Source organism: Mustela putorius, unplaced genomic scaffold (genome assembly GCF_011764305.1).
Source record: "Mustela putorius furo isolate JIRA1106 unplaced genomic scaffold, ASM1176430v1.1 tig00003854_pilon_pilon_pilon, whole genome shotgun sequence".
Lineage (NCBI taxonomy): Eukaryota > Metazoa > Chordata > Mammalia > Carnivora > Mustelidae > Mustela > Mustela putorius.
The window spans coordinates 4,597,668-4,609,856 of record NW_025422006.1 but is presented as its reverse complement, the minus strand read 5'-3'; the positions used below and the strand labels follow the sequence as shown (position 1 = coordinate 4,609,856).

General features: G+C 44.9%; 1 long non-coding RNA gene across 3 annotated transcripts in view; it reads right to left on the bottom strand.

Annotated features, from left to right (window-relative positions):
• The window catches only part of LOC101678723, a 121,516-nt gene that overhangs the window by 92,098 nt on the left and 17,229 nt on the right, over positions 1–12,189 (bottom strand). The window lies entirely within an intron of this gene.

The following is a 12,189-nucleotide window of genomic DNA, read 5'->3' as shown; positions in this document are numbered from 1 at the left end:
CAAGGCAAGCCAGAACAGAGCAAAGACCAAGAGCCCAGATGAGAACACAGAGTTGGGTCTCCAGGAGAACCACCAAAGTGAGGAGATTTCATTCTCCTGCCTCTCCTTCTATAAAAATGTTAGATAACATTACATGCCTACTTCCTGAGAATATGAAGACCTATTAGCGGCTACTGTGTTGGCAGGAAGAATACAGCAGCCCCTTTGCAACTGAGCATGCCCACCACCCCCGCCCCACTCCCAGCCTGACCCTGGGGGATTTCAAGGTTTGACAGCTGATTTCTGGAATAAATGCTGATCTCTTTGGTTCCACCTCCGAATGATACGGAGTCAGAACATCTCTAGAAAGACATGAAGCATCAAAAAGGGACATTCTCTTTCACCCACATCCTGCCAGGAGAGCAGAGCCAGCTCTCACCTAGAAATACACAGAGATGAAACCAGTAAGCCCGGCACACAGGGTAGACCATGGAGGTCCCTTCTGTATATTTAAAATTAAGATGTCAGACAGCAGTTGGCACCTAGTTATCTGGCTGCAAAGGAAGCTGGACATGAATCAGTAAATTAAACGTAAAGATTCTCATTAGTAAGAGCCTTCTCTGGAAAAGGTCACTACAGAATCTCACGCGTCAGTCTGCAAAGGACCTGCCTGGGTTTTCCTCTGCAACCTCTTCCTAGCTACTCTGCGAAGGAAGTAACATTCTACATGGGCTGGCCTCTTCCCATGACCGGTCTGTTCTAGTGAGATGCAGTCAGGACCAGAGTGACAAGGCTATGTGAAAGGTTGCTCCACTGAGCGGGTAATATGAACCCGGCTCCCAAGAAAGCTCTTTTTCACAGCTGCTTTCGTGGTCTAGTAATGTCACATCTGAAAAAGAAGATCAACTTGATGATTCTTGGTTACAAATAAACCAGTGTCTTTGCTTTGGAATTTTAGTTCAAGCCCAGGATTGTAAATACCTATTTTTGTTGTTGTTGTTGTTGTTACACTTTTACAGATTTATGATGACTTAAGTGTAGAGGCAAAATACTGGCCAGGTCTGTAAATGCCCACACATTTAATAGAAGCATACAGTGAATAGCTAGAAAACAATGCAAAACCTGTCTAAAAGAATCACTTAGCCAAAGATTTGAAATAGGTAAGGTTTGTAATGATTATACAGAGGAAAGAGGTTTGATTTACCGTTATTCCCCCCATTTAATTCAACTCTTGGCTGTTGTAGCAATGATGGAACATTTGATATATTTTTCTTTAACCTCAAACACACTTGTATTTTCCCGGCCACCCCCTAGCTGAACGCACATGCATCGTGTCTACTTGTGTTTGGTAAACACGAACGTCGCACAGCCGCTCAAGAATTTATGGTGCTTCCGTGATTAATGCCAAACGCCAAAAGATTTTAATTGTTTTATATACCCAGCGCTTCAAGCTCACTCTAACAAAACCAATTAAGGCACTTGGCAGAACAGAATAAATAGATGTAACTTCAAATTACATCCATTACCAGAACGGTTTCAATCGTTAAGGATGAGGGAAACTGTGTCAGAATGGGAGTGCCACGGAGGATAGTCAGAGCAAGAGGAACTGCTATATGGCCTTAGAGGTCAACCTCCTCACTCTGCCAGGACAGCAGAAGACAGGAATCCACAAGAAACAATAGCTAACAGGAAGCAGACAACTACCACGTGTGTTTTGTTGGGCCCCAAATCAAAGGGAAAAGCTTGGAGAAGTCAGTATAGAGAAGAATCTCCCCCACACACACCTTCTTTCTATTTGAATTAGCCTACATAGTTTTAGCCTGAAGCCAGCTGACCTCCCAGAGCAGGCAGAAACATAATCAGAGACAGACAACAAAGCGGTGACTTTCCCCAGTTCTCAGTCCAAGAACCGACCCAAACCTCACCATTACCCAGGGAGAAGAGAATAAAAGGGAGGTAACAAGATAGTAAGTATTTATCTCATTTAGGAATGGTCTTGACCTTTATAATCCACCTCTTACATGTATGAACTAGGAAACAGCAAGCTACAGTTAGCGGCTAAAAGTGAGCTTCGCCAATATTTAGGAAGGAATAATAGCTAGGAATGCTTTCAGCAGACAGTAAGAGGAAACCCATCTAACACTGACTCAATTAGAATAGGGTTCCAGCTCAAATATAGCAGAACCTGTGTCTCTGCTACTCTTTTAGGGTCTGGTACCTCATGGTTGCAAGATGGCCACCAGAATCCAGGCATCACATCAGAATTCCAGGCTAGCAGTAAGGGAAAGGGTTTCTACTATCACTGTGCCTTCATTCAGAAAATGAAACTCCTCCCCAAGGCCACTGGCAAGGTTTTGCTTACATGTAATTGGATAAAATTGTGTCACACAGGCCCTTTTGGCTGCAAGTCTATGGGAAAATGAGTATTTGGGAAGTGTGAAAGGAAATTTCCTTCTCAGAGAAGAGGAAAGAGTGAGGCCAGGGCCAAGATAGAAACAAAAAAAAATCAGAGACTTTAAGGAGATTATCAGACTTTGAGGTAGGTTCCCTAGAGGTGAGAAGGAAACATTCCCTTCTCTGATTTCTGACACAAGGGAAATTAGTTCAGCAAAGAGCAGAATATTTCACATCAGCGGATCCTCACAGGGTGAGCATAAAGGTTTCCCCGCATTAACACAACCAAAAGCAGAGCCCAGAAATGCCCGGAGCGTCATCAAACTCAATGGGCCAAACTATTCACAGTGTTTTTAAAATATTTTTATCAGGCTACTTAGAGTCTTCTTTAGTATATTTTATCTACCAAACAACAAATAAGATAGGGAAATAAATGTATCACTAAGACAGAGCAAAAACCCTCACACTGACAATTCCTGCTATCAAAAATGCCAAAATAAATAAAAACGTGAATAAAGATGGAAAGGCAAGACCATTGAAATTTACCACTTCGAAAAGCACCTCAGTGAAAGGAAGTACTGCTTAGGTTTTAATGGCTTTGATAACAAAGAGCTTCAAAGTCAAATATTTTTCACTGACACAATTAGCAAAGTTCTGAACTCCTTGCATCAACTAGACTCATCCAAGGTCTTCTGAAGTTACAGATACCTTGGCCCCCAAGTCCTCAGAAATTCTGATTTAATTGATCTGGGGTAGATTTCAGACATAGGCCTGTTTTGTTTGTTTGTTTAAGCCTCCTGTGTTGAGTCCAAAGTGAAGCCAGAGTTAAGAAAAATTGGATCAAAAAATAATACTCAATGGCATTAAGGGTATAGTTAAGTCAGAGTGTAGATGAACACCCTTGAGTGGAAAATTAGTATCATCTGTCTAAAATACAATTTGGCAAGATGTCAGATGCCCAAACAAATCAATTCCCTTTCTAAAAACATATCCTAAAGAAATGGGCAGAGAATCAAAGGCTGATATACTGAAATGTTCAAGGCAACATTAGTTATTGATAGTATCCAATAATAGGTACAAGGCACATTTGTGTTAAAGCTTTTTTGACGAAAAACTTCAAAGCTAAGACCCCACTAATGGGATGGATATAAAGGTAGAATAAAAGAGCATATATTATGTGTGATTATATGAAAATGTGTGAAAACTATATATATATAATATATGTTATATTATATATAATATATGTTTTATATAATAATATAATTAATGTTAATATATAATATATATTAATATATTGTATATTATACATATCACATTATATGAAAATGTGTGATTATATGAAAAACACATTCGCACACAGAAAATCCCCACAAAGTAAGTACACAAATTAACAGAGGGTCTTAACAGTCTCACGATGAGATTACATTAGTAGCACTTTTTTTATACTTTTCTGTATTTTTTCAAACAATCTATGGACACATGATAATTTTACAACGTGGGGGGGAAAGCATTTCTTGCCAAAGCGTTTGGTTGTAGTATTTGTGGGATGCCCATTTGCTTAGAATATCCAAGTCTGACTGCTGCCATATTTACTGAGTACAGGAGCTTTTACTTTGAAGAAAAACCTTGGTCTTCACCATTAAACGATCAAATAAGTGGGCAAGGAGATACTCAAAATACTTCTTAAAAAAAAAGTTTCCATAGCTCGTGTATAAAATTAGCTCTTCTATTTTATGAAAAGTATAACTTAATCTTCAAAAATATAATTTTGAAGGAATAAAACTCTATACAGTCAGTATGTATAATGAGATTAGTCCAATTTTCTATCTCGCTGTTGCCAAAGATATTAACCTCCTGGGAGAAATTTAACCGCAACTGCTTCTTAATATGTCAAATATGTGTAGCTAATCCTCAATCCGATAAATAACAGGAAAGCTGCTGTGGCCATTCTTTTATAAAGGTGATCTCCCAGACCTGGGCACTCTTATCTTTTTGCTTTCCTTCTTCTTCTTCTTTTTAAATAAAAGATTTTATTTATTTATTTGACAGAGAGGGATCACAAGCAGGCAAAGAGGCAGGCAGAGAGAGAGAGGAGGAAGCAGGCACCCTGCTGAGCAGAGAGCCCAATGCGGGACTCGATCCCAGGACCCTGGGATCATGACCTGAGCCAAAGGCAGAGGCTTTAACCCACTGAGCCACCCAGGCACCCCTGCTTTCCTTCTTAACATTTCTTTTTGTTGTCATGACCCTTCCCCCCCAAAAAAGAGAGGCAGTCCCTTGCCCCTCCTGCTGGCGTCTTGATGGTACTCCTACCTGCAGTATTTTTAATACTCAGTTTTGTATCACGGAAGCTCCGGGCTGCACCAAGCACACTGCGGCACTGGTTTCCAATTTCACGTTTCCCCAGGGAGACAGCTGGCTTCATGTCATGGATATAAAGTTAATCGCTATTTTGATGACTTGGGGTAATGACTTACATCACCCCCTCCGTGAAACCACTTCAGAAAACGGGCACCAGCTCTGCTGGGTGGGGACAGGGGTCCAGTCTGAGTCACTACGCTGCACGGAGAGACAGCCAGAGCCACGCTGGCTGACCCAGTAGAAAGCAAAGCTGGCCTTACAGGGCGAGGACGGCTGCTGCTTGCCTGGCAACCTTCCAGAACAGGGAGCCTTCTCAGGGGTCTGGGACAGCCAGATTTGAGCTCCACTGAAAGCCATGAGACTTGAACATGCCAGAGGGAAGGAGCATGTAGTTATCACGGGACACACAGTGGGATCTTAGTGTATAAGATAGGGTGCAGCCGAACGAGCGCACGCAAGAAACAAGCCGACCTTAAGAGGCCAGTAACAGGGGTGCTCGGGTAGCTCAGCGGGTTAAGCATCTGCCTTCGGCTCAGGTCATGGTCCCGGGAGCTGAGGGTCCTGGGATCGAGTCCTGCATCAGGCTCCCTGCTCAGTGGGGAGTCTGCTTCTCCCTCTGCCTCTGCCCCACGCCCTGCTCATGTTCTCTCTCTCTCAAATAAATAAAATCTTTCAAAAACATACAAATAAATAAATAGATCTCTAGACAGATAGACAACAGATAAATAGGGAGCCCATTAATGATTAGAGAGTCTGCATTTGTTGAGGGAGAAGACAACGAGTTGTACATCATATCCTAAGCAGGAAATGAGCTCAGGAAATCCTATAAAACAGGCTGTTGGTCTGTGGGAACTTCTTCTCTGCTCTACACTCTGGCGCTGACCTTGTTCCCCGGGACCCACCTCCGGTCCTGTCTCTGCTTTCAAACGCTTGCCGGTTGACTCCCACTAACTCTGAAACAGCAAAGGGGTGGGCTGACTGGCAACACCCCAAGGGAGGACCCCCTCAGGGTCACACTCACATGGTGGAGGGAGAGGTGACAGGATGTGGAGAAGCCTGGAAAGCAGACCCCACTTGCTGCCTTGCAAGACTAGTGACCCCCTCCTTCTAGGCCCTCAGCAGCTGCTTCTGTGAAGGGAACCCAAGGCATCCCCATTCCTCTGTCCTCATCCTAGTGGTTGGGGTGATGCAGGGGCTGTAACAGAGAGAGCTAAAGGGACCCCGGAGATCACTGGAGACTTACGTTTCAACGAACAAATCAAGGCCATAGGTCTTCTGTGAAAAGTCACTCATCTCAACTCCATAAACAGTTTACCCCAGCCCCATCTCAACTCTGCCAGCACCCTTCAAATTCGGCAGGGATCTACGACTTTGATCACTGAGAGACTATTAACCATGTTAGAATAACGAACAATTATTGAACATTCACTATGTTCCATGTTAAAAACTCGAAATGGGGGCGCCTGGGTGGCTCAGTGGGTTAAGCGTCTGCCTTCGGCTCAGGTCATGATCTCAGGGTCCTGGGATCGAGCCCCGCTTCGGGCTCTCTCCTCAGTGAGGAGCCTGCTTCCTCCTCTCTCTCTCTCTGCCTGCCTGTCTACTTGTGATTTCTCTCTCTGTGACAAATAAATAAATAAAATCGTAAAAAAAAAAAACAAAAAAAAAAAACCACTTGAGATGAACTTGGGTCACACCATCGCCATCATCATCATCACCAGACACAGAAACAAGCTCACGAAAGGGGAAGGTTTCATCCCAGCTGACACGTAATAACAGGTGGATCCAAGGTCAACTCCAGGCAGCCCCCTGGCGGAGCTGTGTTTGAACCACTCGCTAGAGGAGGAGGAAGGGAAGGCAGAGGAGGCAGAGGAAGAAGAGTAATCGTGGGTCCACCACACCTGAGTGCTGATTCTCTGTCCACCTCTGTGCCTAGCAGCTGTCACACACTACCTCTGTTTGTCACAACATCCAAACACATGCGTGTTTCATCTACTCCCATTTTACACACGAGCAAACTAAGGTTCAAAGGGGTTAGATGTGGGGTGCCAAGTAGACAGGCAGGCGGTGAGGCATCCAACTCTTGGTTTCGGCTCAGGTCGTGACCTCCCAGTGCACATGGGGCTCCGTGCTCCGTGGGGAGCAGCCTTAAGATCCTCTCGCGCTCCCTCTGCCTGCCCCCACTTGCAGGAGTCTCCTCTCTCTACCATGATAAACAAATAAAATACAAAAACGAAGGGGTCAGATGATTTGTCTCTGGTCCCCCAGCTAGCGAAGAAGCCAGCCAGCCAGATGCCCAGTGTCACCGGAGCCTCAAATCTTTCCGGTACAAGGAAGAGGCTCGCCGAGAGGTCTGGCCGGGGCTGGGATTCTTCAGCGAGTTCTATTTTCTAGGAGGATGAGGAATGTTTCATTTTGCATCATGTGATGTTTCATTGTATTTGGTTTGCTTCCCTGAAAAAGGCATGAACAGGGGACCACAGAGAGGGTCCTCGAACATGATAATTTATCCCTAAAAAGAGATGCCACGGCAGCACAGAGAAGAAAGTGGATGAATTACTCTTCTTCATGAACCACAAGCTTAGTCACTGGGGAGATACGGAATCAAAAAACATAAGAATGCTCTATGCAAAGCCAGAGTTGTTCCTTAGTAAGGTTATCTTTTCAAAGATTCTAAGTAGAAAATTATTTTTTCCCAATGCAAACACAATCTACAGCATGAGTTTTGAATCTCAGAGGCCAGTGGGAGCCTATTACCCACCATATTATTTCCCTGGCATTTGATAAAAGTGAGGGATGATGAAAAATCTGGCAGGCTTTATACAAGGCTGATCAATATTTTCTATTCTCCAGGTTATGTAGTGCTACAATTCACCAGCTGAGTGGGTCAGTTAGCTGGATACAGCACGAGAGAGAAAGCCAAACAGGCCCATACGTCAAGGCAAAATGAGAAGGAAAAAATTAATAGAAAAAAGCAGAAAGAAGGCGGCTTAGAAGCGGCACAGCATCAAGCAGCTCGTGAAGCAGCTTTTGAACTGAGCACGACGAGCATGAAGCTGGCAAAGCTAGTGGGCAAGCTCCCGGCGTACACACAGCACCGGCCCAGCCTTATCAGTCTCGGGCTCCACGGCACCGCCAACCACCCCAGCGGCTCTGGGAAGCACAGGTGGCGGGTGCCAGGCTCAACCCCACGAGGACACCCAGAAGAGAACCTTGGGACCAGGGCCAATTTCAACAAGCACTCCCTCCCTCGGAGATCTGCACTGATACGCGGCAGGTACCTGGTGATGGGGAAGCTCGGGCTCTAGGCCCCAGGGTCGCTGACGCTACTGAACAGCTGGGCCTTACTTCCTGGGTCCCCTCTTACCCCTGGGGACTGGCGAGTTGGCAGTCATGCGGCAAGGCTGTGCAGACCCAGGGGAAACGCCACATCTTAGCCTCGTGGATTACCAGCCCCTCGCTCCCTCCCAGCACGCTGTGGTGGGTTAGGTGGGGAGCTTGAATCAGAGCTGGGTTTCTTCAACTCCGTGAAGCAGAGCCTGGGGACAAGTGTACATTTAAGACCATCAAAGCCAAAGCATTACACAACCAGTGGGTCAGGAAATAGCCATGAATCCAGGGCTAGAAAGGTGGACATCTGAATCAAGAGGAAGCCAAGAGAACAAGAAGTAGGTTCCGGGGATGGAAAGGAGTTAGGAGGCTTTACGAAGGATCTAGCCAGGGATAGAGATAGGAGGCTAGGGAGACGGAGCTCCCGAACCGGCTCCTGGGCTGCTAATGCTACAGTCTCCTACACCTGATTCTCCCTCCTACAGTCTCCTACACCTGATTCTCCCTCCTACAGTCTCCTACACCTGATTCTCCCTCATGAGTCTGCCCATTCCACCTGCTGGTTTTCCCACACAATTTGGGGGAAAGTGGACATGTGTTAAATTTACTGCTGGAATACCCAGAGCCCTATCTAGTGCGCGGCCCCAACTGACGTGTAATAAGCCAGTGACCCGAAGAGGACAGCCTGCTGTGACGCCCCAGGTGACATCATCGTGCAGACCAAGAAGGGCCTCTGGGGGAGTGTTTGGTCTAATGAAAGACACCCCACATGATAAGGGCTACCTCTAGGACTCGCAGGGAAGACTAGGGGACCCAGCATCAAAAGGTACTTTCATTCCTATCCGTAATGTTTTATGCAAACGTGTTGTGAGGAGCACTGGGTGATGCGGAACTAACGAATCGTCGAACACTACATCGGAAACTTATGACATACTATATGCTGGCTACGGAACATAGGAAAACATAAAAAATTTAAAACCCTAAAATTGGGAGCTTAAAAGCTTAATTTTAGATTTTGCGTGGCAGACATAAATTGTTATGCTTTTCTATGTTTTTTAATGTCTCAAACTAAAAAGGAGAATCCCCCTCAAAACCAGATGAGAGGGAGGGAAGGCGACGGGGACAGAAGAGAGGGGGTAGGACTAGGGGGGGGATGGGGAGACAGTGGGGCTCTGTAGGAACGGAAGAGGAAGGGGAGACACATTCGTGGTCAAGGACTCTGGGAGGCTAGCGAACCCCGTGGTACGCGGACACGGAAACCCAGTTCCATAGAGATGCTTACAAGCACCCAAACTAAAGGAAGAATGAAGACGTTCTACAAGCCCTGAATACAGACAGACATTCGTAGAATCCAGGGAAAGACCCAGAGAAGTCCTTCTAGGAACAGAGCTACTCGTGGTCCTGAAGAACGGAAGAGACTGAGCGTCCACGGATAAAATCCACGGACATTCACAGAGTAGCGGGGACCATCTGAACTCCCAACGGCCACTCTCAATTCATTCCTAGGATGCAGCATGGCCGCGTTTCTCTCACTTGAGAAGCCAGTAAGAGAGCAGAATTCACTTGACAGCTATATCCTGGGCCAATTTGTCAGGAAATTGGCCTTTTCTATGATGGAGGACCTACCCTGCATTTACATTTCTGAAACAGAAGTATGGGCAGTAAACATGCCACCTGGTGACAGCCTACCTGTTTTGCTAGACGCACAAAAATCTATTCCCTTTTGGTAAATGAAAGAAGCTGGGTGGTGTGTGTTTTCTTTTCCCTCTAAGACTTTAACAACCACTGGTAAAACTAACAGCTTAAAAATTATTCAGTGTTGGAGAGAAGAAACCATTCCAAACATGTATTGATTGTTTCCTGTCATTAACTGAATACTGGTAATGGAGGAGGGTTCAAAACTGCAGGCGAACTACAGCCTCTCATTAATCCCAGCTGCTTAATTAAATCAAGTCCAAGGTTCTAATTTTATTGTGTCTTTTCAAATACTTGCATGCATTTATTACGACCGGGAGATTTTAGATGGCTAAAGTCACATCTGGCTGAATCTCCTCAGAAGAAATAGTCTTTTACTACAAAAGAGATTGTCTGAGACAATCTACTGACAGATTCCCTCCCTGTACTTTTTAAGGCTGTCAGAGAACAAAGCCATCATTCACAGCGGGGCTGATTTCTGTAAGCCACACATGATAAAAAGAAGAAAAGGTTAGCCTCTTGGCTTGACACTCACACTTCAGTCCCTGGAGAAGGTGGAATTGTATCACAGCATCTGGCCTGCACAAAACTAACCACGATTTGAGAAAATGTGTTTACAAATCCCTTCCTGGAACAGAAGGTAATTCAAATAAGAAATACAATAAGAAATCTACACGAGGTTGATGAGTGAATGTCAGAACCTAGAGGTCATTCAAGGCAGGACTTTAGCAAATTGGTGGTCGTGTTCAGGCATCAGAAATGTTTTATTTCTGGGAGGGAGAAATGCAGATTTGAACAAGGTGAGTGGCAGATCACCAGGAAGTATCTGCATATATGTTTGCCTAGTTTGAATGTGACCTTGATGTAGTGGAGACAGAGGAGACACTCTTCTCTGTAATCAATAGATGACTTTTCGCCCCTTCCCCCTACCAGAAAGAAAAACTCTTGACCATGAAAAAAAGGACACCTTGACAAGCTTCTTTAAAAGAGGAAAAACTTGCCAACTATTACCCCAGACTATCATGTTACTTGATCCATGTAATGTTCTATTTTTATCTCCTTTTATGAAAAGGCATGATTATATACTTTTTTAAATACTATAGGAGATGCACGTGTCCCATCTTAAGATACACGTGAAATCAGACCCCCAACCTCACATTCGGTGGGGGGCCTCCGGGGGTTGTTAAGTCCTCTAGGGGGCTTATAATTTCACAGTCATATCTCCTGCTGATTCTCAGTTTCTGCTGAATGCCTCCCCACACCACCCACCCCTCTGGTCCCTCTACTCATCCCCTGTCCATTTAAACAGCTTCTTCTAATTTTCCCGCAGCGTTGTTTACTCCTGGCATGTTGGTACATATCACATTTTTATGGGAGGTCTGAAACCATGGTGGGAATTTTATCACAGCACCACACATGTCCCAATCATATAAAATATAATAGCTTATTCTGTGCTACTTAGTTCAACGAAAAGTGACACAGAATTACATGCAAATTCTGATTTTACTAACATGACCCATGATGAAAAAAAGAAAAAGGAAGGAAACTTACGAAAGTGTCAAGAGCGGTCATCTTACAGTAATAACATTATTCATTTTTTTCTCCCCCATCCCCGCAAATTTTCTAGATCTTCTCTGATGCACGTGCACCTCTACCATTCAACCTTCTCTTCTGGCCCCTGTAGCTTTGGATTTCCTTTTTCTATCTGTAGAGAATCATCATCTCTGCCTCAGCTTATTGACCCGTTTCAAGGCTTGAGCTCTGCACCCACCATCTGCAGAGAAGAATCACATTCCAGGAACTTACGAGAGATGACCTCCAACTCTTTGCTGCTCAATAGTGTGCAGAAAGTTCAGATGGAGAATTGCCTGGAGGTTCTTTCTTTTCCTTTATAGAATTAAACACGGGCAAAATGCCAACAATGAGGGATGTTCAATAAAGCAGTCCTATATAATTCAGTGGTAGTCACTGTGGGGCATTTGAGGAAATTCATCATCAGAGCTCAGAATAGCCTCTTTTTGAGTACCTTCGAGAATACTTAATTCTGTTCCCAGAGCCAGGGACAAGGGACAAGGGAGCTCTTCCTAAGAAACTGAATTTTCTTTTTTTTAAGCAGGCAACAGAAATTGCCTTAAAAAGAAATTTGAGAGGCAGTGTGCACATGTGCATGCGTGTGCGCGTGCACACGTGCACACACACGCTAGTGGTGGGGGAGGGGCAGAGGGAGAGAGAGAATCTTAAGTAGACTCTCTGCTGAGCAGGGAGCCCCATGGGGGGCTCAATCCCAGGACCCTGAGATCATGATCTGAGCCAAAATCAAGAGCCAGAAGTTTAACCGAGTCACCCAGGCACCCCAGAAACTTCATTTTTAAAAATCACGGAATGACAAGACATTTTCCTCTTTGCCCTGGCCACTGGGAAGCTCAGAGCAAA